This window comes from Balaenoptera musculus, chromosome 4 (genome assembly GCF_009873245.2).
Source record: "Balaenoptera musculus isolate JJ_BM4_2016_0621 chromosome 4, mBalMus1.pri.v3, whole genome shotgun sequence".
NCBI classification, from domain to species: Eukaryota; Metazoa; Chordata; class Mammalia; order Artiodactyla; family Balaenopteridae; genus Balaenoptera; species Balaenoptera musculus.
In genome coordinates, this window is record NC_045788.1 from 96,885,065 (window position 1) to 96,912,452 (window position 27,388).

Sequence of the window (27,388 nt, forward strand, 5' to 3'; positions counted from 1 at the left end):
ACTCTAGACTCCTATATCCAACTTCCCACTCAGCATCTTCACTCAGACGTCTAATATACACCTCAAATCCAAACCCTTCCAAAACAGATCTCTTAACATCCCTGAACAGATCTGCTCTAGTTTTCCCCACTCAATGACCACTTCATCTTTCTGGTCACTCACCCCCCAAAATGTAGAGTCTTCCTTGATTCCACTCTTTCTCTCACTTCTCACAACTAATCCCTTTGAAAATCCTGTTGGCTCTACCTCCAAAATATGCCCAGGACCTGTCCACTCCTCACCCCCTCCTCTGTGACCACTCTGGTACAGGTCTGGGTTATTACAGTGGTCTAACTGGACTCTGCTTCCACCTTTGTCCTTTCAGATGGTTCTCAACGTAGGAGCCAGTGTTATTCTATTGAAATGTAGGTTGGGCCCAAGTCTTCACAAGAGCCTTTGTAGCCCTACGTGATTTAGTCCCTGTCATTCCTCCGGCCTCCTCTCCTCATCCTCTCCTCATCCTCTCCTCCACCAGCCACACTGGCCTCCCTGCTTCTCCTTGCACACCAGGCTTACCTCCACCTTCCAGCCTTTGCACTTGCTGCTTCTCCTGTTTGAAATGCTCTTCCCCCTTATCTCCTCTAAGCCTTTGCTCAAAAACTTTCTCAATGAGGCCTTCCCTGATCACCCTATTGAAAACCCCGAAGTGCCTCAACACCCCATCCCCTTTTCTTGCTTTACTTTCGCATAATAATTCGCCATCTAAAATACTAAAGACTTTACTGACTTATTCTGTTGATTGCATCGCCCCTCACTAGAATAAAAGCTCCATGAATGCAGGATTTTTTTGTTTTTATTTACTGTTTAATCTCTGGCTCTTAGAACTGTGCTTGGCATATAGTGGTTTGGTACCTAAGTGTTAGATAGATAAATGAATGAATGGATGGAAGGATGAATGGCTAGATGGATGGATAGATGGATGGATGGATGGATGGAAAGAGTGGATACCAGGACCTATGCTTTAGCTGCCAGATTCCTATAGATCCCAAAAGGGGAAAATGTCACAAATCAAGTAAAGTAGAATTCAGCATTTAAGACACATTCCTTCACACATCTACTCTGCCTATCTAACTACAATGCTAGATCCTAACATAAAATGAAATGAAATGTCCATAGAATCATTAGAATTAGGCTAGTCTTAGCTTTGTCTCAATCAGCCAAAACCTACAATAAGCAGGCTGTGGAAACACTATGACTACGGGAGTTGAGAACAGCAGGCCATGACTCCAATGCTAGGGAAGGAGGGTTAGAGGAAGAGCTGATAAACTAAAGGTAACTAACTATTACTGAGTTTCTACCGGGAGACAGATACTGCACTAGGCTCTTTGCTAAAATTATTTCATTAAATCCTTACCACTCTGGGAAGCTGGTATTATTAACCCCATTTTACAAACAAGGAAACCAAAGTTCAGAAAGACTAAGTTATTTGCACAATATCACACATACACAGTAGAATCAAACTAGGTCAATATGAATGAAAAATTCTTGCTCTTTCACACTAAAGGTTACTCTAGAAATGGTGAACTAACCTTTGACTGTTTCAAACCAATTCTCCTTTCCTAGTCACCCATCATCTTTGATCTGAGTAGATCGAGCACCTTAGATTTGAGGCAGAAGGTTTAAGAAATAAGAAGCTAAAACGAAGCCTTCATGTCTTAGTTAATGCTGAAAATTTGCCAACAGAATAAAAAAATCAATAGGCTGTAATCTGACACTTTTCAGTCAGTTTTACACACATACACACATCCATGTGCACACCAAAAGCAACTAGTAGGAAAACACAATATTAAAATTTACCACACTTTTACCTTTATCAGCATTCCCCATGGCTCATGAGTATCAGAGATGTGCTGCTCAGTAGCGGACAATACTGGCAGATGCTGCTTTAATGCTCAAGAAAGATAAGCACCTTTCACCAGCATCAGCCTTGCAACAGCCCCAGAGAAATTCCTTTTCTTCCTCCCACTCACATGTTTCTCTCTGGGCACTGTGTACATTGCCAGTGGCCTCCACCTCCACCCAACTTACAGAAACTTGGCCCATAACACCCTGTAATTAATGTCATCAGACATGTAAGGCTGTCAGCCCACTAAGCATGCTCTCTGCTCAGCAGAAGACACTGTCTTTTGCAATCATGGAGGCACTCCCCAGGCACTGTCTGCAGGTGTTTCTCCAGTACCTGAGAAGGAGTCACATCCTTTTATTCTCATTTCACTGAGTCTGCCTCCTGACTAATCATTTCTATGAAACTGTTCAACCATCTAGCTTAGGTGGCCAGGGTGGAAGCACAGTAAAAGTCGAAGGCTTCCTTGGGGATTAGGTTCACCCATGACTCTGCTTCTCTCTCCTGGGTCAACCTACCAAGACAACCCACTCACACCCATTCCCACCCAAGGGGATTAGATAAATGCTGCAGTGTGTACCCCTTACCTGTGCTTAGCTGCACCTATGAAGATTAAGAAAACTCAGGAATGAATATTTACAACCATTGCTGCTGGGTTCAGTATTTGGGCCCACCAGCCAATAAGAATGTTTCTTAGTTCTTACTTAAAAAAATAAGACATACTGGACTGTATGTAAAAAGCACCCATGAGGGGGCTTCCCTGGTGGCACGGTGGTTGAGAATCTGCCTGCCAATGCAGGGGACACGGGTTCGAGCCCTGGTCTGGGAGGATCCCGCATGCCGCGGAGCAACTAGGCCCGTGAGCCACAACTACTGAGCCTGCACGTCTGGAGCCTGTGCTCCACAACAAAAGAGGCCGCGATAGTGAGAGGCCCGCGCACCGCAATGAAGAGTTCCCCCACTTGCCGCAACTAGAGAAAGCCCTCGCACAGAAACGGGGACCCAACACAGCCAAAAATTAATTAATTAATTAATTAATAGAATGTTTAAAAAAAAAAAAGTCAATAGATGTTTAAAAAAAAAAAAGCACCCATGAAATTGAGGTTGTGCTATTTAAATACCATAAAACAAAGTAAACCAAGGAGATATAGAAAATGCTTCTTTTCAAAGGACAAGAGTACCACATGTTGCAAAGACCTGAATCATTCTTTTAACTAGAGGTTCTAAATCAGTGTGGAAATGGTTCTAGAAGGTGAAAAGAGACCTCTGATAACCTCCTCTTAAAGGAGGTTAAATATGCAATCAATTAAGATCAAAGAATGGGCAGCAGTTTCATTAGGTGCTCGTCTGGATACATAAACTTGGAGGAAGGTGATGAAACAGGTCCTTGATTTTATTTTCTCACTCGTGTTACACTTGAGTGACCCGGGAGCATAGAGGCAGAACCAGCTGCACGATTTGTACGGCCAAGAGCAAAATGAAAATGTGGGGTCCATTGTTTACAAATTGCTGGGACTTCCACAACAGTGACAGTAGAGCATTAACCCAAGAATGAGGCCCTCCCATCTAAAACTGGGCCCTGGAGATTGGTTCAAGATGGCAGAGCAGAAGGACGTGCGCTCACTCCCTCTTGTGAGGGCACCGGAATCACAACTAACTGCTGAACAATCATCAGTAGGAAGACACTGGAACTCACCAAAAAAGATACCCCACATCCAAAGACAAAGGGGAAGCCACAGTGAGACGGTAGGAGGGGCACAATCACAATAAAATCAAATCCCATAACTGCTGGGTGGGTGACTCACAAACTGGAGAACACTTATACCACAGAAGTCCACCTACGGGAGTGAAGGTTCTGAGCCCCACATCAGGCTTCCCAACCTGGGGGTCTGGCAACAGGAGGAGGAATTCCTAGAGAATCAGACTTTGAAGGCTAGCGGGATTTGATTGCAGGATTTCAACAGGACTGGGGGAAACAGAAACTCCACTCTTGGAGGGCACACACAAAGTACTGTGCACATCGGGACCCAGGGGGAGGATCACTGACCCCATAGGAGTCTGAACCAGACCTACCTGCCAGTGTTGGAGGGTCTCCTGCAGAGGTGGGGGATGGCTGTGGCTCACTGTGGGGACAAGGACACTGGCAGCATAAGTTCTCCTTGGCATGGGCTCTCAGACAGTCCGCCATTAGCCCCACCAAAGAGCCAGCTAGGCTCCAGTGTTGGGTGGCCTCAGGCCAAACAACAAACAGGGACGGAACCCAGCCCCACCTATAAGCAGACAAGCGGATTAAAGTTTTGCTGAGCTCTGCTCCCAGAGCAACATCGAGCTCTACCTACCACCAGTCACTCCCATCAGGAAACTTGCACAAACCTCTTAGATAGCATCATCTACCAGAGGGCAGACAGCAGAAGCAAGAAGAACTACAATCCTGCAGCCTGTGGAACAAAAACCAAATTCAGAGAAAGATAGACAAGATGAAAAGGCAGAGGGCTATGTACCAGATGAAGGAACAAAACAAAACTCCAGAAAGACAACTAAATGAAGTGGTGATAGGCAACCGTCCAGAAAAAGAATTCAGAATAATGATAGTGAAGATGATCCAGAACCTCGGAAAAAGAATGGAGGCAAAGATCAAAAAGAGGCAAGAAATGTTTAACAAAGACCTACGAGAATTAAGTAACAAACACCTAGAAGAATTAAAGGGCAAACAAACAGAAATGAACAATACAATAGCTGAAACGAAAAATACACTACAAGAAATCAGTAGCAGAATGACTGACACAGAAGAACGGATAAGTGACCTGGAAGACAGAAAGGTGGAATTCACTGCCATGGAACAGAATAAAGAAAAAAGAATGAAAAGAAACGAAGACAGCCTAAGAGACCTCTGGGGCAACATTAAACACAACAACAACATTTGCATTATAAGGGTCTCAGAAGGTGAAGAGAGAGAGAAAGGACTAGAGAAAATATTTGAAGAGATTATAGTCGAAAACTTCACTAACGTGGGAAAGGAAATAGCCACCCAAGTCCAGGAAGCACAGAGAGTCCCAGGCAGGATAAACCCAAGAAGAAACACACTGAGACACATAGTAATCAAATTGACACAAATTAAAGACAAAGAAAAATTACTGAAAGCAACAAGGGAAAAATGACAAATAACATACAAGGGAACTCCCATAAGGTTAACAGCTGATTTCTCAGCAGAAACTCTACAAGACAGAAGGGAGTGACAGGACATATTTAAAGTGATGAAAGGGAAAAACCTACAACTAAGATTCCTCTACCCAGCAAAGATCTCATTCAGATTCAACAGAGAAATCAAAAGCTTTACAGACAAGCAAAAGCTAAGAGAATACAGCAACACTAAACCAGCTCTACAACAAATGCCAAAGGAACTTCTCTAAGTGGGAAACACAAGAGAAGAAAAGGACCTACAAAAACAAACCCAAAACAATTAAGAAAATGTTAATAGGAACATACATATCGATAATTACCTTAAACGTGAATGGATTAAATGCTCCAACCAAAAGACACAGGCTCGCTGAATGGATACAAAAACAGGACCCATATATAAGCTGTCTACAAGAGACTGACTTCAGACCTAGGGACACTACAGACTGAGAGTGAGGGGACTGAAAAAGATATTCCATGCAAATGGAAATCAAAAGAAAGCTGGAGTAGCAATACTCATATCAGATAAAATAGACTTTAAATGAAAGAATGTTACAAGAGACAGGAAGGACACTACATAATGATCAAGGGATCAATCCAAGAAGAAGATATAACAATTATAAATATATATATGCACCCAAATAGGAGCACCTCAATACATAAGGCAACTGCTAACAGCTATAAAAGAGGAAATCAACACTAACACAAAAATAGTGGTGGACTTTAACACCACACTTACACCAATGGACAGATCATCCAAACAGAAAATTAATAAGGAAACACAAGCTTTAAATAACACAATAGACCAGATAGATTTAATTGATATTTATAGGACATTCCATCCAAAAACAGCACATTACACTTTCTTCTCAAGTGTACACAGAACATTCTCCAGGGTACATCACATCTTGGGTCACAAATCAAGCCTCAGTAAGTTTAAGATAACTGAAATCATATCAAGCATCTTTTCTGACCACACGCTATGAGATTAGAAATCAATTACAGGGAAAAAACGTAAAATACACAAACACATGGAGGCTAAACAATACTTTACTAAATAACCAAGAGATCACTAAAGAAGAAATCAAATAGGAAATGAAAAAATTCCTAGAGACAAATTACAATGAAAACACGACAATCCAAAACCTATGGGATGCAGCAAAAGCAGTTCTAAGAGGGAAGTTTATAGCAATACAAGCCTACCTCAAGAAACAAGAAAAATCTCTATTAAACAATCTAACCTTACACCTAAAGGAACTAGAGAAAGAAGAACAAACAAAACCAAAAGTTAATAGAAGGAAACAAATCATAAAGATCAGAGCAGAAATAAATGAAATAGAAACAAAGAAAACAATAGCAAAGATCAATAAAACTAAAAGCTGGTTCTTTGAGAAGATAACCAAAATTGATAAACCATTAGCCAGGCTCATCAAGAAAAAGAGGGAGACGGCTCAAATCAATAAAATTAGAATTGAAAAAAGAAGTTACAACAGACACCGCTGAAATACAAAGCATCCTAAGAGACTACTACAAGCGACTCTATGCCAATAAAATGGACAACCTGGAAGAAATGGACAAATTCTTAAAAAGGTATAACCTTCCAAGAGTGAACCAGGAAGAAATAGAAAATATGAACAGACCAAGTAATGAAATTGAAACTGTGATTAAAAATCTTCCAACAAACAAAAGTCCAGGACCAGATGGCTTCACAAGCGAATTCTATCAAACATTTAGAGAAGAGCTAATACCTACCCTTCTCAAACTCTTCCAAAAAATTACAGAGGGAGGAACACTCCCAAACTCATTCTATGAGGTCACCATCACCCTGATACCAAAACCAGACAAAGATACTACAAAAAAAGAAAATTACAGACCAATATCACTGATGAATATAGATGCAAAAATCCTCAACAGTATACTAGCAAACAGAATCCAACAACACATTAAAAGGATCATACACCATGATTCAGTGGGGTTTGTCCCAGGGATGCACGGATTCTTCAATATACACAAATCAATCAATGTGATACACCATATTAACAAATTTAAGAATAAAAACCATGTGATCATCTCAATAGATGCAGAAAAAGCTTTTGACAAAATTCAACACCTATTTATTATAAAAACTCTCCAGAAAGTGGGCATAGAGGGAACCAACCTCAACATAATAAAGGCCATATATGACAAACCCACAGCAAACATCATTCTCAATGGTGAGAAATTGAAAACATTTCCTCTAAGATCAGGAACAAGACAAGGATGTCCACTCTCGCCACTATTATTCAACATAGTTTTGGAAGTCCTAGCCACGGCAATCAGAGAAGAAGAAGAAATAAAAGGAATACAAATGGGAAAAGAAGAAGTAAAGCTGTCACTGTTTGCAGATGACATGATACTATACTTAGAGAATCCTAAAGATGCCACCAGAAAACTACAGGAGCTAATCAATGAATTTGGTAAAGTAGCAGGATACAAAATTAATGCACAGAACTCTCTTGCATTACTATACACTAATGATGAAAAATCTGAAACAGAAATTAAGGAAACACTCCCATTTACCATTGCAACAAAATGAATAAAATACCTAGGGAGACAAAAGACATGTATGCAGAAAACTATAAGACACTGATGAAAGAAATTAAAGATGATACCAGCAGATGGAGAGATATACCATGTTCTTGGATTGGAAGAATCAATATTATGAAAATGACTATATTACCCAAAGCAATCTACAGATTCAATGCAATCCCTATCAAATTACCAATGGCATTTTTTACGGAACTAGAACAAATCATCTTAAAATTTGTATGGAGACACAAAAGATCCTGAATAGACAAAGCAGTCTTGAAGGAAAAAAAAGGAGCTGGAGGAATCAGACTCCCTGACTTCAGACTATACTACAAAGCTACAGTAATCAAGACAATATGGTACTGGCACAAAAACAGAAACATAGATCAATGGAACAAGATAGAAAGCCCAGAGATAAACCCATGCACCTATGGTCAACTAATCTATGACAAAGGAGGCAAAGATATACAATGGAGAAAAGACAGTCTCTTCAATAAGTGGTGCTGGGAAAACTGGACAGCTACATGTAAAAGAATGAAATTAGAATACTCCCTAACACCATACACAAAAATAAACTCAAAATGGATTTGAGACCTAAATGTAAGACCGGACACTATAAAACTCTTAGAGGAAAACATAGGAAGAACACTCTTTGACATAAATCATAGCAAGATCTTTTTTGATCCACCTCCTAGAGTAATGGAAATAAAAACAAAAATAAACAAATGGGACCTAATGAAACTTCAAAGCTTTTGCACAGCAAAGGAAACCATAAACAAGACGAAAAGACAACCCTCAGAATGGGAGAAAATATTTGCAAACGAATCAACGGACAAAGGATTAATCTCCAAAATATATAAACAGCTCATTCAGCTCAATATTAAAGAAACAAACAACCCAATCCAAAAATGGGCAGAAGACCTAAATAGACATTTCTCCAAAGAAGACATACAGATGGCCAAGAAGCACATGAAAAGCTGCTCAACATCACTAATTATTAGAGAAATGCAAATCAAAACTACAATGAGGTATCACCTCACACCAGTTAGAATGGGCATCATCAGAAAATCTACAAACAACAAATGCTGGAGAGGGTGTGGAGAAAAGGGAACCCTCTTGCACTGTTAGTGGGAATGTAAATTGATACAGCCACTGTGGAGAACAATATGGAGGTTCCTTAAAAAACTAAAAATAGAATTACCATATGATCCAGCAATCCCACTACTGGGCATATACCCAGAGAAAACCGTAATTCAAAACGACACATGCACTCCAATGTTCATTGCAGCACTATTTACAATAGCCAGGTCATGGACACGATCTAAATGTCCATTGACAGACGAATGGATAAAGAAGTTGTGGTACATATATACAATGGAATATTACTCAGCCATAAAAAGGAACGAAATTGAGTCATTTGTTGAGACGTGGATGGATCTAGAGACTGTCATACAGAGTGAAGTAAGTCAGAAAGAGAAAAATAAATATTGTATATTAACGCATGTATGTGGAACCTAGAAAAATGGCACAGATGAACCAGTTTGCAAGGCACAAGTTGAGACACAGATGTAGAGAACAAACGTATGGACACCAAGGGGGGAAGTAGGGGGCAGGGGGTGGGGGTGGTGGTCGGATGAATTGGGAGATTGGGATTGACATATATACACTAATATGTATAAAATGGATAACGAATTAGAACCTGCTGCATAAAAAAATAAATTAAATAAAATTCAAAAAATAAAACTGGGCCCTGTGCAATTATACAAGGCACAACCATGAAGCTGGCCCTGAGATAAAGAATTTCTCTTCTGGTTGTTGAGAGACCTGGAGGGAAGCTACAGTGGAATTAGATGCTTTTGGGCATCATTCATCCTGGGCAGAATGCCCTGGAAAGCTCTATGACTCTATGAAGTGTCACTTTATGCTAGTATCACTTGGAGAGAAGAGTAATTCCTGCCATCTGATAAAATTCTGAACTGGACTCCCACAAAAGTGTCTGTTCCCCTGGGAGATTCAAAAGATTTCTGCCCCTGAGACTAAACAGACATTTCTCCAAAGAAGACATTCAGATGGCCAATAGGCACACGAAAAGATGCTCAACATCACTAATTATTAGAGAAATGCAAATCAAAACTACAATGAAGTACCACCTCATACTGGTCAGAATGGCTATCATTAAAAAGTCTACAAATAACTAATGCTGGAGAGGATATGAAGAAAAGGGAACCCTCCTACATTGTTGATGGGAATGTAAATTGGTGCAGCCACTATGGAGAATGGTATGAAGCTTCCGTAAAAAGCTAAAAACAGAGTTACCACGTGATCCTGCAATCCCATCCTCAGCATATATCTGGAAAAACCTATAGTTCAACAGGATACATGTACCCCAATGTTCACAGCAGCACTATTTACAATAGCTAAGTCACGGAAGCAACCTAAATGTCCATCAACAGATGAATGGATAAAGAAGATGTGGTATATATACACAATGGAATACTACTCAGCCATAAAAAAGAATGAAATAATGCCATTTGCAGCAACATGGGTGGACCTAGAAATTATCATACTAAAAGAAATGTCAGAAAAAGAAAGATAAGTACCATATGATATTACTTATATGTGGAATCTAAAATATGACACAAACAAACTTATTTACAAAACAGAAACAGACTCACAGACATAGAAAACAAACTTATGGTTACCAAAGGGGAAAGGGAGAGGAGGGATAAATTAGGAATTGGGGATTAGCAGATACAAACTACAAGCTACTATATATAAAATAGATAAACAGCAAGGTCCTACTGTATAGGTATAGAGATAGAGATAGAGATAGAGATATACCTGTATAGGTGTGTGTGTATATATATATATATATATATATACATATATATATACATATATATATATATATACATATATATATATATATACATATATATATATACATATATAACTGAATCACTTTGCTGTACACCAGAAACTAACACAACATTGTAAATCAACTTTACTTCAATTTAAAAAAAAAGCTTTCTGCCCCTGTAATTGGTATTTCCTTATTTAAGATTGACTGGGCCCCAATTAACCTAAACAACTGGATTGATCTGGAAAAATTGATCTTGCAGGGGTGGACCCAGTAAGAAATCTGAGTGCTTGGTGGCAGAAGATTTTCTGTAATTTTGGTTAAAGAAGAGATCTCTCTACCCTAACAGGTTGGAAGAGAATTCTCTGGTCATCAGCTTGGAAATGGTTGGATTTTATAAGAACTAGCTACAAAAAATATGACTCAGCCATATGACTGAGGGCGGTAAATTAGTCTTCAAGCAGATTTCCAACAAAGGTTTTTAGAAGATTGGCTCAGTTGCTTCTTTTTTCTCTTTCTGGTTCTTAACTGGCCTTCCCTCTTCATGTTGTTCAGGCCCTCAGTGGAATAATCATCAGGTCCTCCCCTTTCCATCTACCACCACCACCGCCCCCAATCAAAATCCACTCGTCCTGTGAACCAAATGGTCCCTCTAATAAATTAATTTTAGAAATGTGGTTAATGATGAGACGGACTAGAGGTGGAAGTGAGCCCAAAGGAAGGCCAGTGGAGGAGCTCATTTAAACCAGAGTCTTTCTGCAAAGGCTGCCACTGCTTTCTGCAATCACTAGTCTAATGGTCCTTTCTACAAGAGTAAGATGCTCAATGATGTAAGCTAACTTGCTTATCATTTCTCCAATGACTTAGAACACCAGGAAAAAATAATCATTCACCTTTATTCTTGCTTTTTCATTCAACATAGACTCAGAATTGTCCCTGATGGATTGCTTCTCAAATCATACCCACAGGAAAAAGACAAAAGGATGGACTTTGGTTGGGAGATGGTGAAGGAGAAGATACTTCTCAATATCATTTGTTAACTAAAACATGGAAAAGTAAAGTGATGATGTGCCAAACAATGAAGGAGAGATGATACTCCTGCAGCTTTTCATGAAATTTTATTTTTTCAGGCCTAAGTTCCCTCATTAACAATACTCCATCCCCAAGTCTGGCCATGTGCTTCATGATTCAGCACCATCAGTGACTGATACTGCACCGAACGGAAAATCCAGAGGCTTCACTGTGCTCAGTGTAAGAGTCAACACTGTTTTCCATAAAACGTAGGACCACTGTACTGTCTGAGTATAGGAGCAGGTGTGTTTTCATGACAGCCCAAACCTTTTGTTTTCACAAGAACTGGTTTCATGACAGTGTCAGGATACTTCAAAATCCAAACATCCCCTCCGTTGACCTTTCTCCATTTCTAACTTTTTAAAAACTCCTTTCAAGACAGGGAAAAAAATGGGTTGTCTTCATTTCAAAACATAATCTTGAAGAAGGACCTCTAGAGTGGCATGTAAATTAGATTTCCAATCCAAAAACTAAGATCCACAGAAAAGAGGAGGGAAAATATCCCACCATAACCTCTTCTGAATCCTGTGCAATTTCTGGGAAAATGAGGTTCAGGAGAAAGTTGCCGACAGAAGGGCCATCGTGGGTTTGGGGGGAAGAGGAATGAGAGTAGAGGGCAGAGACAAAAGTGGGGAGAGGGAAGCGGGACTGAGACTGAGGCAAAGTCAAAGGCTCCTGCCCCCTTCAAGGGTTTCCCATTGTCAAGCTGATTCTCTTCTCATGGAAAAATAAACTTCCATCTGAGAACCAATCAGAATGTAATTGCTTTTCAGGGCTCAGTTGTTTCATCCACTCATTCCACCCTCTCTTACTCATTAGCACACAAGCAGAAATAATTAAAAATAATGCCAAAACAAAACCAGCACCGCCTACCACAATTAACAATCGTTAAATTATATCTAGCTTTTCTGTGTACTTCTCTCCAGAAACCATAATCTTTGTCCTTGATTGCATCTTCCTGGTAGGCTGAAGGCCCCAGATACGTGCAGGAATACAGAATGTGGTCCTAAGCTCATCAGGTAAAGACAGAAAGCCTCAACCATACTCTCTTCTTTTTTTTTTTTTAAGATTTATTTACTTTTTTTTTTTTTGGCTGCGTCAGGTCTTAGTTGCGGCACGTGGGATCTTCATTGAGGCATGCAGGATCTTTCGTTGTGGCGCGTGGGCTTCTCTCTAGTTGTGGTAGCGGGTTTTCTCTTCTCTAGCTGTGGTGCACAGGCTCCAGGGCGGGTGGGCTCTGTAGTTGTGGCACTCGGGTTCCAGAGCTCGTGGGCTCTGTAATTTGCAGTACGTGGGCTCAGCAGTTGTGGGGCGCAGGCTTAGCTGCCCTGCGGCATGTGGGATCTTAGTTCCCTGACCAGGGATCGAACCCGCATCCCCTGCATTGTAAGGCGGATTCTTTACCACTGGACCACCAGGGAAGTCCCATCACCCATTCTCTCTTAATCTCTTTCATACCTATCTCTCTCACTGGAAAACACCAGAGAGGAACAGAAGCTCCTCCAATCAATGCTGATTTGAAGGAAATGGAAGTGACAAACTTATTCCATCTACCATCTAGCACTGCTGCTGCTGTTGTTATTATCATTATTGAATACTGCAAGTGAATCGTTTCTGCCACAAGAACCATCATAGTGACCATGAGAATACTGACCAGTATGAATCCCTGCACCCCAGCGGCAGTAACCCAATCCATAGTACAGTCGACATTAGGAATACAAGTAAAGTTTTTGAAGACCTCTGATCAAAAGCCTCTTTTCTAGGTGAAAACGTGACTTTAAGACCCCTGCTTTAGGCTTCCCTGGTGGCGCAGTGGTTGAGAATCTGCCTGCCAATGCAGGGGACAAGGGTTCGAGCCCTGGTCTGGGAAGATCCCACATGCCGCGGAGCAACTGGGCCCGTGAGCCACAATTACTGAGCCTGCACGTCTGGAGCCTGTGCTCTGCAGCAAGAGATGCCGTGACAGTGAGAGGCCCGCGCACTGCGATGAAGAGTGGCCCCCGCTTACCGCAACTAGAGAAAGCCCTCGCACAGAAACGAAGACCCAACACAGCCAAAAATTAATTAATTAATTAATTAATTAAAAAAAAGAAAAGACCCCTACTTTAAAAGACAAACTGACTTGGGACTTCCCTGGCAGTCCAGTGGTTGGGACTTCGCCTTCCAATGCAGGGGGCGTGGGTTCAATCCTTGGTCGGGGAGCTAAGGTCCCACATGCCTTGCGGCCAAAAAACCAAAACAAGAAACAGAAGCAATATGGTGACAAATTCAATAAAGACTTTAAAAATGGTCCACGTCAAAAAAAATCTAAAAAAAAAAAAAAGACAAACTGACTTCCAATCTTTTCAGACTGACCCTTTAGTCCCAATCCTTCAAAGAAAGTAACATTTCCATCAAATGATAGTAATGGTATCTTGTTGTCATCTTCAAGTAGGAGCTTTCCTACAAATTGATCTGAGATACAACATTTTAAGAAACATATACTTTTCCAGCATCCAAGAGATTTATAAGTTGTATGAAGAAAAGCCATATATCAGCACCAGAAGAATGGGAGAGGATTGCAAGGTGCTTAGCACCAGCCAAACTGAAGAAAACTTGTTTTTTCAAGCAGCAAAGCATCTAAGAAGAGATATCCAGAAGATACGGGGTCAGACTGAACTTCAGGGCAGTGATGAATCAGGGAAACACACCTGGTGACTAAATTTAAAACTATCTAATTCTCAGAGGAGAATAGACAGCCCAAGCTCAAAGCTTGGAGCTCAGTTATGGGCCCCCAGAGCATTAAGCTCATGCATGACCCCAGAGTAACCTCTCTGACCCAACCTCAAACTGCTGGTGGTGAAGTAGAGGTCTGAATCTTCAGCCTTGGTCACAGTCCTAACATGACACTGGTGACTTCAATCCCTGTACACTCCTCTTGAATTTCAAAGGCTTCTGGTTCTAGACCCTGGCTTAACCCACCCCTGAGACCGGTCAGCAGATCTTGGCCTCCCTGGTTTGGCCCTTACTGCTCTCTAATGCATTTGATTCCGAGTCATCCATTGGCCTCAGAGAATTAGCCCCACCTCACCCTCCATTCATTGCCCCCTACTCCCAGCTCCAACCCTTGGAATGGATACATGATGCACTTGGCTGAGTTTACCTTACCATAATCCAATGCGGAAGCTGGAGTTATCAAACACAGGAAAAGTATTTCAAAAAACAATAATAGACATCAAAGAGGAACTGCTATCTCAGAAGCCAAGGTAAATATCAACACAGACCATGGTTTGGCAGACTCCGGCTTGTTATGTACAAAATGTTACTCTGAAGGCTTCAACTATTTGACTTTTTAATGGTACAAAAATGTGTATGGAAATACACCTCTAGGACAGTCAAGGACAGTGTATTTCCATTTTAAACACAACTGCTTTACTATTTTATGGTGCCAAACATTGTGAATTTTGCCTTGTTGGGTGCTGGATATTTTTTAATATCTGTAATTATTCTTGAGCTCTGTTCTGGGATGAGTAAGTGACAGTTTGATCCTTTTAGGTACTGCTTTTTTATGATTTGTTAGGCACGTCTGGAGCAATGCTCAGTGTAGGGTTAATTATTCCCCATTACTGAGGCCAGACCTTCCTGAATGTTCTGCCCAATACTTTGTGAACTATGAGTTTTCCAGTCTGGTTGGAGGGAATAAGCAATATTCCTGGACTTCTGTGACTGCAGGGCACTGCTCTCCACCCCCTCCCTGTCCCCTGCCCCATCTTTGCACCCCTTCCCCCTTCCCTCCAGCCTCCTGTAGTTGCCTCACTTGCTCTGATGAATCCTTGAGGGGCCTTTCTGCAGATCTCCAGTGCCCTCTCTCTGTGCAGCTCTCTTGGTTCTAGAGCTCTGTCCTGAGAACTCTAGCCACCTTGGTTTCCCTGGGCTCTTAGCACCACCTCCTCAACTCAAGGAGTATGAGTTCCACCTGCGGCTCAGCCTGGAGCCTCTCTCTGGCAGCCAGCTGGAGCAATCCGAGCACTCACCTCTTTTTTTTTTTTTTTTAACATCTTTATTGGAGTATAATTGCTTTACAATGATGTGTTAGTTTCTGCTTTATAACAAAGTGAATCAGCTCTACATAAACATATATCCCCATATCTCTTCCCTCTTGCGTCTCCCTCCCTCCCACCCTCCCTTATCCCAACCCTCTAGGTGGTCACAAAGCACTGAGCTGATCTCCCTGTGCTACGCAGCTGCTTCCCACTAGCTATCGGTTCATTCTCACCTCTTTTGTTTGTGATTTCCTGCGGATCATTGCCTTCCCACTGCCAGATGGCCAGCGTTTCAAAAACCGTTTATTGTTTCATATATTTTATCTGATATTATTTCAGCTTATTTCAGGCAAAAGAATAAATCTGGCCCTGTTACTCTACCTTGGGCAAAAACAGAACTTCTTTAAAATTCAGTCAACTTAGCACTCAATACCAATATTACACAGAAAAGATACTATCAATACTTTAACGTGTGTTTTTCAAAATAAGGTCCTTGAGCTGCCTACCTGAGAATCTCCCGGGATGCTTGATAAAATGAACATGCCTACTTCACATCCCCAGATCTACTGAATATAAATTTCTTGCCACTAAAATTTGACAGTTGTTTTCATTACCATGACAATTCATTAACAAAAGCCAATAAAATTCCTCTTCTGAAAGTTGGGAGATCATTAGAATTGGCAATGGGTTAAAAAGGCAAGAAGAATATTGGGAGTTCAGCTTGAAATGATGTTCACACCAGCTTTTATAGCTTTCAGCTACAAAAGCATGTTCTGTATAAACCATGACTCTCCACGGCTACATGAGCAATTTTGGAGCTGCTTCCTTCTCATTCATTGCAACCGTAGTGCTCCATTTGGAGACTGGAAAGCAATGGTGAGATGGGGAGAGAATCTTGACTGCCTCCACACAGAGGCCTCTGGATGGCAAATGTTCAGGGCCAAAGTCAAACCAACCAGGAAACTGTTTTGCCAGGATATGTGCTTCCCCTCCGCTCACTGAATAAAGTCATGCTCCCCACCAATGAATTTTCATCAACATTAACAACAATCACACTATCAGTCTTTTATTCTCCAATCTCAAGAGCAATTGGAATGACCCCTGTACCATCCTGACTCATATCAGTCCCATTTTCTGGGGAAGGAAACAAACAGCCTAACATGCTTGTATAAGGTGTGAACAGAATATGGATATCATGAGGCTGAGTCTATCAGGGGAGCAGTAGGTTACATTACTCGAGCAGAGTTCCTCACAAATCTTCTCTAGGACTTGGTATTGGCCATCTCACTCATTTTGAAGCTACTGGCAAAGTTCTCACTCCTGGAGGAAGTGAGGCAAGCACCAGTGCAAGCTTGAGCTTGTAGACGAAAGAACAAAACAAAGTGTATCTCACATCTCAAATCATTATGTGTTCTCTACCTGAACCTACTTTTTAATCCAAAGTCTGACTACATTTCATTAGCATTGGGGGAAGAGTGGGCAAGGCGGAGATAGAGACGGGAGAATGTAGGCAGAGCCGGATTACCTTTCAGCCCATGGTAAATATCTGGACTTTATGTTAAATGCAGTGGGAAGCCATTGGAGGGTTTAAGCAGGGGAATGATGGGACCTTATGTGTATTTTTAAAGAATCATCCTGGTTGCTTTGTGGCACATCCTGGTTGCTTTACAGGGGGCAAGAGTGAAAGCAAGGAGAACCCTAGGACAATGCTAGTGACGCCATAGTCTGTGGACCAACGCTAGTAAGCAAACTGTTTACCATCTGCAACAAGATCAGCACGGAAACTGACAGTAAACATTTAGAAACTTTAAAACATTTTAGAGTAATATGACATTGCTGCAACATCCAAATAGGAGTTTTTATATTTTTACAAAAATGTCAACTTCACTGGCCGAGGGAAAAAAATAAAACCAAAACCAAACTGATCCTTTACCACAGATAGTTTAATACACTGTGGCAGTAATTCAGGCCAGGGGTGATGGATGCTAGAACTAGGGCGTATCAGGCACAGAGGATACAAAGTGTTCACCCTCCCAGGATTACAAAGGATGGTAAGAGGAATCTGGCAGATCAGGACAAGGAACTTGGTGCACACAGCAAGACCTCTACCTCTGCTGACCAGCACTAGACTCGACTACTCACCAACCCCCTGAAAAGTTGCCATCAACAGCAGTTGCTTCACTCCTGATTGTATTACACATGGCATAAGTGTTAAGCGTTCAGACACTGGAATGAGGTTATCCTATGTTTAAGTCCTGATTTCATCACTGTGTGATCTTGGAAGAGTTACTTAACCTCTCTGGGCCTCAGTTACCTCATCTATAAAATGGGAATAATAAGAGCCTCTACCCCATAAGGTGTCCATGAAGATAAAATGAGAAGAACCCCGAGAAGAGGTTGACACCTCATAAATGGTCACTCAGCCATTAGTTGTTTGTGTATTTTTCTGGGAAGAAAGAGCTTTAAAGCATGATGACGGTTACATAATCTCTATCCTCCGTGGAGCACATTAAAGTTCACAAAACCCTATCACATACAGTACTTCATGACTCCTCTCTTAGAAGTAGGGAGAGACAGGTCTGATTTTCTGATGAGGAAAATGAGGCTTAGTGTCCGTACGGAGGTTCCCAACTTGCCCCAGGAGGATGAGGTATTGATTCATCCCTCTTCTCCCCACAGTGGAAACAACCTGTCCGAAAAGTCACACAAGCAGCAAGAAAAAAAACAAGATCACCGTGCTCTTCCACAGTCTGTCTTCATGCCCTTAGTGCATACAAATCGAAGGCAGAGCAGGAGGAGGAAAAGCAACACCAGAGATGGAGAAGCTGGGTTCAGTTCTCCTTCCTGCCAGCTTGAAGGTAAGGAGCATCTAGGTCTCTGACCCCAATTCCCCCATTCTTCCTCAACACAACCTTCTCTCTCCCCCTTATTACTCTCTCTTCCTCGGACCTTTAGCCCCAAGGTTCAGCTGTGACATGATTTTGGTGTATTTTTCATGATTTTTTCTTCTTCACTAACATTTTTAACGTTATTAAATTTTCATTATCTATTAAACATACAGTGTCCCTAAAACTGTCCTATGTGCTCCTTACTACCATACCTCTCTCTATTTTGGCTTTTCTTCTCTTCCTTTAAGAGTTTTTGACAATCGTTAGTCTGAATTATTCCTGGCTTACAGAGAGAGGAAGCAAGAATCAAATAATTGGAGAAAAACTCTCTGAGCTAAAGAAAGACTTGGGTCTTCAAATGGAAAGGACACATCAAGAGAAAACAGGATGTTAAAAAAAATTTTTTTTAAGATCCATACCTAGACATATCAAAGTGAAATTCAGAACTTTATACTTTTTTAAAGTGTAAGGATAGTAATTTAATATAGGGCTACTTGGATATGAAGGATGCCATTTGAATTTTATGAGAGTAGTTATTAATCCCAATATTTTGATATTTTAATCTATAGTTTTGTCTGTAGAAGAATATTTTAGGAACTAATATATCTTTTTCTGAAGAAATACTTACCCAAAGTTCAAAAATCCCTTATATTTCACTTTGGTTTCTTTTTCTTCTATTAAATTTATGACAAATGAAATATAATACTTTTTACTGAAAATGTATTTGGTGGTAGACTCTGGGCCAGAGATAAACACAGTGTCTCTACACAAGAAACTGGGTCTATTTGGCCACCTAGTTGTTGACTCAAGTCAGAAAACAGACTAAGTAAGACTTCAGGTCATTACGAGGGAATTCAAATGCCTCCTAAACATCTAAGTTCCTACCAGGAAATAACACAGCCATGAGGGAATTTTGGCTCTGAAAAAAGTGAAGTTAATGGGAGCTCTACATAATTTGGTGAGAAAGAGTTCACCTTTCAGCTTAAAGAAGTGAGTTTTCTTGGGAATAAGGCCACAAGGAACAGTGCAAACAGTCTGATTTGACAAGCTTAGCCCAATGTCGCTCTTACTTTAAGTGGCTTGCTCTTCTATAGAAAAAGAACATTCTTCCATTTGAGCTTCACCTACTGTTCTCCATGACAAAATATGCCACAAAAATCTATACATCTCAACTGACAGGTTGAGATTTGTATATTATACATGTATATGCTTATGTATGTGTGGAGCTAAAAAAACAAACAAACAAACAAAGGCAGAACAATGAATATAATATGGTCTCATTTATATTTTAAAATTATATTTATGTTTAGATCTATACCTGTGAGTGGATTCTTGGAGAAGGTCTAGAAGGATACAGGCCAAACTACTAACAAAGGTACCTCGGGAACAGTAGCGGGATGGGAAGAAAGCAGGTAAGAAAAGGGGAAAACATTACTTTTGACTCTATACACTGTTTCAATTTTTTCAGCTCATATAGATTACTTTTTTAATTCTAAAGGCAAAAAAAATTAGAAGGGTTAGGAAAAAAGAAAGAAAGAAAGAAAGAAAGAAAGAAAGAAAGAAAGAAAGAAAGAAAGAAAGAAAGAAAGAAAGAAAGAAAGAAAGAAAGAAAGAAAAAGGAAGGAAGTAAGGAAGAAAGAAAGAGAGAAAGAGAGGGAGGGAGGAAGGAAGAAAGGGAGAAAGGTGGAAAGAGAGGAAGGAAAGCTATCAGCAATCAATGCCCTTTAACCATAGGAAAAATCTTTCTTTCTTGGAGAGAGTAAAAGTTATAAGGAGTAGAAATTTTGAGTAATTCTATGAGGAAAAAATTATCACTTTAGACATAATTTTAAAAATAAGTCAAGAATGAATCAATATTTTAATACTATGTCTATATGTATTCTAATGGTGTTTATATAGAGAAGAACATTATAATGATTAATAAGTGAATTGCTTAGATATCCACATGCAAAAGAATAAAGTCAGACCCTTACCTCCATCATATACAAAAATTAATTCAAAATGTATCAAAGACCCAAACATCAGAACTAAAACTATAAATCTCTTAGAAGAAGACATAGAAGAAAATCTTCATGACATTTGATTTGTCAATGATTCTTGGATATGGCACCAAAAGCACAGGCAATAAAAGAAAAAATATATTAATTGGACTACATCAAAGGACAATACCAACAGAGTGAAAAGGCATCCCAGGGAATGGGAGAAAATATCTGCAAATCATATACCCAATAAATAGATAACATCAAGAATATATAAAGAACACCTACAACTGAATAACAAAACAAAACCTGACTTAAAAATGAGCAAAGAACTTAAATAGACATTTCTGTAAAGAAGATATAAAAATGGTCAATAAGCACATGAAAGGGTGTTCAACAGCACTAATCAGAAACACAAATCAAAAACACAATAAGATATCACTTCATATCCATGAGGATGGCTGTAATTAAAAAACAAAAACAAACAAATAAAAAAACCCAGAACAACAAGTGTTAGCAAGGATGTAGAGAAATCGGAATCCTTGTGCATTGCTAATAAGAATATAAAGTGGTGCAGGCAGGGCTTCCCTGGTGGCGCAGTGGTTAAGAATCCGCCTGCCAATGCAGGGGACACGGGTTCGAGCACTGGTCCAGGAAGATCCCACGTGCCGTGGAGCAACTAAGCGGTGCGCCACAACTACTGAGCCTGCGCTATAGAGCCTGCGAGCCACAACTACTGAAGCCCGCATACCTAGAGCCCGTGCTCCGCAACAAGAGAAGCCACGACAATGAGAAGCCCACACATCGCAACGAAGAGTAGCCCCCACTAGCCGCAACTAGAGAAAGCCCACGCGCAGCAACAAAGACCCAACACAGCCAAAAATAAATAAATAAATAAATAAAATTTATTTTTAAAAATAAAATAAAATGGTGCAGCTGCTGTGGAAAACAGTATGGCAGGTCCTCAAAAAATTAAAAATTGAATTACTTTATGATCCAGAAGTAATTCCACTTCTGGGTTTATACCCAAAAGAATTGAAAGCAGGAACCCCAATAGATATTTCTACACCAATGTTCATAGCAGCATTATTCACAACAGGCAAAAGATGTCATATTAGTCAGGGTTCTCCAGAGAAATATAACCAATAGGATATAGATATATAGGTAAATATATATGAAGAAAGAGAGAGAGAGATTTATTTCAGGAATTGGCTCACATGACTGTGGAGGCTGGTAAATCCAAAATCGTCAGGATAAGCTAACAAACTGGTAACCCAGGGAAGAGTTGATGCTGCAGTTCAAGTCTTAAGGCAGTCTACTGGCAGAATTCCCTCTTCAAGGGAGATCAGTCTTGTTCTATGAAGGACTTCAAATGACTGGATGAGACCCACCTACATTATGGAAGCTAATCTGCTTTACTCAAGGTCGACTAATCTAAATGTTAATTTCATCTAAAAATACCTTTACAAAAATATCTAGAATAATGTTTGACCAAATATCTGGATACTGTGGCCTAGACAAATTGACACGAAACGTTAACTTCACAGACGGAAATAACCCAAATGCCCATCAACATTTTGTTTGGGATAAACAAAATGTGGTATATACATACAATGGAAAATTATTCAGCCTTAAAAAGCAATTAAATTATGACACTTACTACAATATGGATGAACCTTGGAGACATTATGCTAAGTGAAATAAGCCAGTCATAAAAGGACAAATACTGTATAATTCCACTTATAAGAGGTAACTAGAGTAATCAAATTCATAAACACAGAATACAGAATGGTTGTTGCCAGAGGCTGGGGGGAGGGGAGAGGAAGGTAACAGAGAGCTATTGTTTAATGAATACAGAGTTTCAGTTTGATGAAAAAGTTCTGGAGGGACTTCCCTGGTGGCACAGTGCTTAAGAATCCGCCTGCCAATGCAGGGGACATGGGTTCGAGCCCTGGTCTGGGAAGATCCCACATGCCGTGGAGCAACTAAGCCCATGCGCCACAGCTACTGAGCCTGCGCTCTAGAGCCCACGAGCCACAACTACTGAAGCCCGCGCTCCTAGAGCCCGAGCTCCGCAACAAGAGAAGCCACGGCAATGAGAAGCCCGCGCACCACAGCGAAGGGTAGCCCCCTTTTGCAGCAGCTAGAGAAAGCCCACGCACAGCAACGAAGACCCAAGGCAGCCAAACTAATTAATAAATTAATTAATTTTTAAAAAGTTCTGGTTGCACCATAATGTGAATGTACTTGATGTCACTGAACTATACACTTAAAAATGGTTATAATGCCAAATGTTATGTTTATTTTACTACAGTAAAAAAAATGAATTGCTTACATGTATAGGCTTTACTATGACGCAGACACCATGCTAAATGCCTTATATTGATTTTCTCATTTAATGCCTTTGATATTCCCATTTTATAAATAATAAAGCCTCCTAGAGAAAGTGACTTGCTCAAGGTACACTAGTAAGAAGCAGATCTAGGGTTGAAACCCTCCGTCTGACTCCAAAATCCAAGTGCTCAGTGTGCTATACTGAAAAGAGTGACTACATTAAGGTAGTGAGATAAAAAGCAAATTAAACTGTTTTTCAAGTAATATTTTAAAGTTGATTAAACATATTAAAATTTTTAAGAATGAATTCCCCCAAAAATATCGAATCCAGACTGGGTATGACTAATAATAAGACACCTAAAATAGTCCTACGTTGACCTTCACCATGAGACATTCTTATCCCAAAACCACAGCATCTCCAGAAATAAGACAAAAAACCAGGCTGCCCAAGAAATAGGAATAGAAAGTGTACCTGGCGTCTGCCCCATTCTTCCATAAGCCTTGGAACATTTCATAGTTTCTCTATTTTTTTAAAATAAAACTACTGTGGTTCCATTTATATTTTTAAATTATATTTATGTTTAGATCTACACCTGTGAGTAGACTCTTGGAGAAGGACTGGAAGGATACAGACCAAAGTATTAGCAAAGGTTACCTCTGGAGAAAGTAGTAAAATGGAAAGAAGGCAGGTAAATAAAGGCGAAACCATTACTTTTGACACTTATACACTCTGTTCCAGTTTTTCAAAGGATACAGTCATTCAACTGACATTACTGAATGTCTACCGTAAGTCCAGGGTCTATGGTGGTTCTGTTCAATCAAGATGAAAAGACAGAATGATTATCTGTAATGAGCTCCATCTAATAAACAAGTAACACATCTCCTGTCTGCATGTGTAATGCATCCCATAGACAAGACTCATGTTGGTATTCTGGTCCCTACAGAGAATTTTTACCAACCCCACTCCTCCAAATTGTCCCTCCCCCTCCAGTGATCCTCCTTCCATGGACCTCTAGACTACCACTGCCACAAACAAGAAGAGCAGCCCTGCTGTATTACATCCAAGGCAGCATAGACTAGTGGTGAAGGCTTGGGCTCTGGAGTTACACCGTCTGGGTCTGCACCTGTCATTTGTACAGTGTGACCTTGGGCAAGTTTCTTAATCCGCCCGTGCCTCTGTCACCTCAACTAATAGGTACCAACCGTCACAGGATTACTGAGAGGCTTACATGAGTTAAGGCAGGTAAAGCACTCAGAACAATGTCTGTCATATATTAAGTGTTCAGAAAATGTTAGTCATAGAGGGATCAAATAGCCTTCTAGAAGCAACAGACTGTCCCAGGGAAAAGAATAAAAGCTCATCCAATGGAAGAGGGATCGTAGAGATCATTTTACAGATGATGGCACAGAGAGGGCCATAATGGCTCAATGTCTTGCCCAAGGACACGCAGGTGGTCCACGGCAACATCAGGGCCAGACTCGGGTTCTCTCTGACGCAGCACAGTGCTCTCGAGGAAGAGAAAGCAGAGCTCTCCAAACTGACTTGTCACTTAGGTGCATATTACAGGTCTCATCTACTTTAATACTTGTGCATCCTAAAGTTATAAGCATTAGCACATGAATGCTCGATTCTTTGAACAGAATGAAAAAGGGCTTTTTGGCACACACTGTGTGTGTGTAGGGGTTGGGGAGGGGTGCAGGTGCAACAATCACATCCATGTCAAAGACTTTAGGGCATGACCTGTTTCTGAAATGTAGCCTGGGTAATAGTCCAGGAGGCCAGACCACTTCAGCAGAGCCCCAAGACAGCCACCACAGAGTGAGTCCAAAAAGTGGAGCTGAGGCTCACTGGTCAGTCCTGCAAGGCCCTGAGGTGGGGGTCACTGAAGCAGTGGAGCAGATCAGGAGGGGTATGCTGGGCAAGGGGGAGAAACTGAGAGATGGATCATTCCAGAAACACCTCCAACTATGTAACTGCTGCAAGTTCAGCTTGTGACCCCCTACCAATCTCACCTCCCAAGTCTCTCCTTCCCCACAGAGAGGCTCTCCATGACGCCCTCTCCTACCTCTCCCACTTTTCCAACCTTTCCACCTACTAAGCTCTCACAGATTACCCCGCATCACAACCCAACGTCCCCCAGGAGAAATTCACACTTTCCAGCCTCAGTGCTTTTCTGCCCACGCTTTCCCTTCCTCCTGGAGTGCCTGCCACCTTCTCTTCTATGATCCCTTTCCCCTCAATCAAAGCCATTTGGCAAAATCCTTTTCCAGAAATGCCAACCCTTCCCTGAAACCATCCTACAAGAAGAAGTCCTCTTTCCCAGAACCCTCTAGGTCTTTCTAAGGCACTTGATAAATTCTACCTCACTCCCCTCTCCAGACTCTCTCTCCTTTACAGCCGTATACGATGCCGCACTAACAAGGGGTCTGCACTCAGTAAACACTAGTTGCTAGTGTAGAAGTCAAAATGGTGGCTGGGAAAACAGGTGCAGCAGGGGAAGCTGAAAAGGACAGCAATGAAGAGTGTGCACAACAGCAAAGATTAACTCTGTGCCAGAACCAAGGGTTTAACACGTGTTAACTCACCTAGTTTTCAAGACAATCCCATGAGATAGGTGCTATTATCACCACGTACAAAGGAGGGAACTGAGGTATGATGGGCTGAGTAACTTGCCCAAGGTCAAACGGCAGGGTTTTGAATTGAACCAGGCCAGCTGGCTCTTTATATTGATTCTCTGCAACACTGTTCCTTCTAACCCTACATCCCTGAAAACCACTTCAACTCTTCCACTCACAGTGTGCAATGCCTTTCTGAATCAAAAACACACTTTGCAACTTGCAATTATGGCACCTACTGCTTTCTAAGTCAAAAATTAAAGATCGATTCTGGCCACAACTGCCACGACTGTAAATAACATACGATAAAGTCTCAAATCTAAAACATTGCTTAAACAGAGACAATTATAGATGTTTGGGATGGAATGGGCCTCTGGCCATTCACCTAACTCAATATTTGCCATCATTTCCATTTTAAAGTCCTGAAATATATACCAGAATTATGTGCAAGCACAAACATCTAACAGCACTCTGAATATTACTCTGATAGAATTATGGGAGTAATAATATAATTATAAGCTTATTGATGCACACAGTGATCTATCACGTTTAGTGTGTTTTTTAACAATCATCAAGGAATTTGGGCCTACCACAATGGATAGAAGAATATAGAAAAGACATTGAGCTACATTCACATGTAAGTGAAACAGTAATTACCTATATAATTCAGGATTTAAATAATTTAATATTAAATATCCCATTAAAGGAAGCAAAAGTTTTGTTAATTCTGAATAAGCCAGATAACTTTTCAATCTTCTGACGAAACAGCGAGGGACTTCCGTGGTGGTGCAGTGGTTAAGACCCCGCGCTCCCAATGCAGGGGGCCCGGGTTCAATCCCTGCTCAGGGAACTAGATCCCACATGCATGCCATAACTAAAAGTTCGCATGCCACAACTAAGAGTTTGCATGCTGCAACTAAGGAGCCAGCCTCCCGAAACGAAGACCCAGCGCAACCAAATAAATAAATAAATACTTTAAAAAAAACAGGGCGGGGGGATGGATAAAAATTCCGGCTTTACAAATGTATACTCTGTTCTCACAGAAAGAAAATAGAAAAATAAATGTATCAATAGATTCAACTTTGAAGTTAGGAGAGGCTTTTTACAGGATAACAGTTAAATTTCTGTTCCCAGGAAATTTTTAAATAGCATACAGGTGACCCCAAAATTAAATTAAATTAAATTAAATTAAAATGTTAGCAAAGCAGAAGAAAAGGAAACGAGGTTCTGTGCAGTTTGTGGCAGCAAGCGATATTTTTCTCTCCCTGATGAAGAGAAGGCTTAGTGAGAACAGCAAAAAGACGCAGGGTAGAGATCACAGCAGGAGAAATAAGATATCCAGCACGTATTCAAAACTTACCCAACTCGGTCTTACTCAACACTATTTTTCCCACTTTGCCAGTTTTAAATCAGACAGCGGCTGGGCTTTTGCTGTTGCTGTTTCTGTCCTTTTGATCCCAGAGCCCCATGAAAGTTAAACTGTGTGTTGGATGGGATCTGGCCCCGTCTCGCATTAGGGCGAAAAAAGTTTTAAACTTGGATTCCTGGTTGCTTCTTTGGGAAAGTGAATAAATAAGTGGTTGAAAGGAGAGGACGTGGGGGACGTGCTCAGCTGACGTCGGGCCCGCGAAGGGGCCGCACAGTTCCTCAGCGCAGCTGTCCAGATGTGCCTCATCTGGTTCCCCGGCGGGGCACGAGCCTCGGCGGCCACGGCTAGCGAAGCTCCAGCTCATTGGTCTCCGGGGCTCCTCGCTTGCCGCCTATTGGCCGGCCGGCCCGCCACTCCCTCGGTCCTCAGGCCCGCCCCCCGCCCGCCGGGCCAGCTCGCTCCATCCTCAAGAGGAACCTGGAAGTGCAGCCCGGGCGCTGATGTGGCACTCGGCGGCCGCTGCGGGCGTGGGAGGGGCCCGGCCGGAGAGAGGTCCTCCGCACCCAGGGCTTGCCCCTGTCCTGGCCCCTGTTAATACCGATCCTTTCCGGCAGTTAGGCTG

General features: G+C 41.2%; 1 protein-coding gene across 6 annotated transcripts in view; it reads right to left on the reverse strand.

Moving 5' to 3' along the window:
• TMEM45A (transmembrane protein 45A) overlaps window positions 1-27,126 on the reverse strand; it is an 84,795-nt gene extending 57,669 nt beyond the window's left edge. For 5 of the 6 annotated variants that reach the window (XM_036849564.1, XM_036849557.1, XM_036849561.1 and 2 more), the window contains exon 1: window positions 26,758-27,087. The gene's annotated coding sequence lies outside the window, so the exon portion shown is untranslated. Of the gene's footprint in view, window positions 1-26,757 lie in introns of all 6 variants that reach the window. The other variant, XM_036849560.1, reaches the window with a different exon arrangement.
• Between the last annotated feature and the right edge of the window lie 262 nt (window positions 27,127-27,388).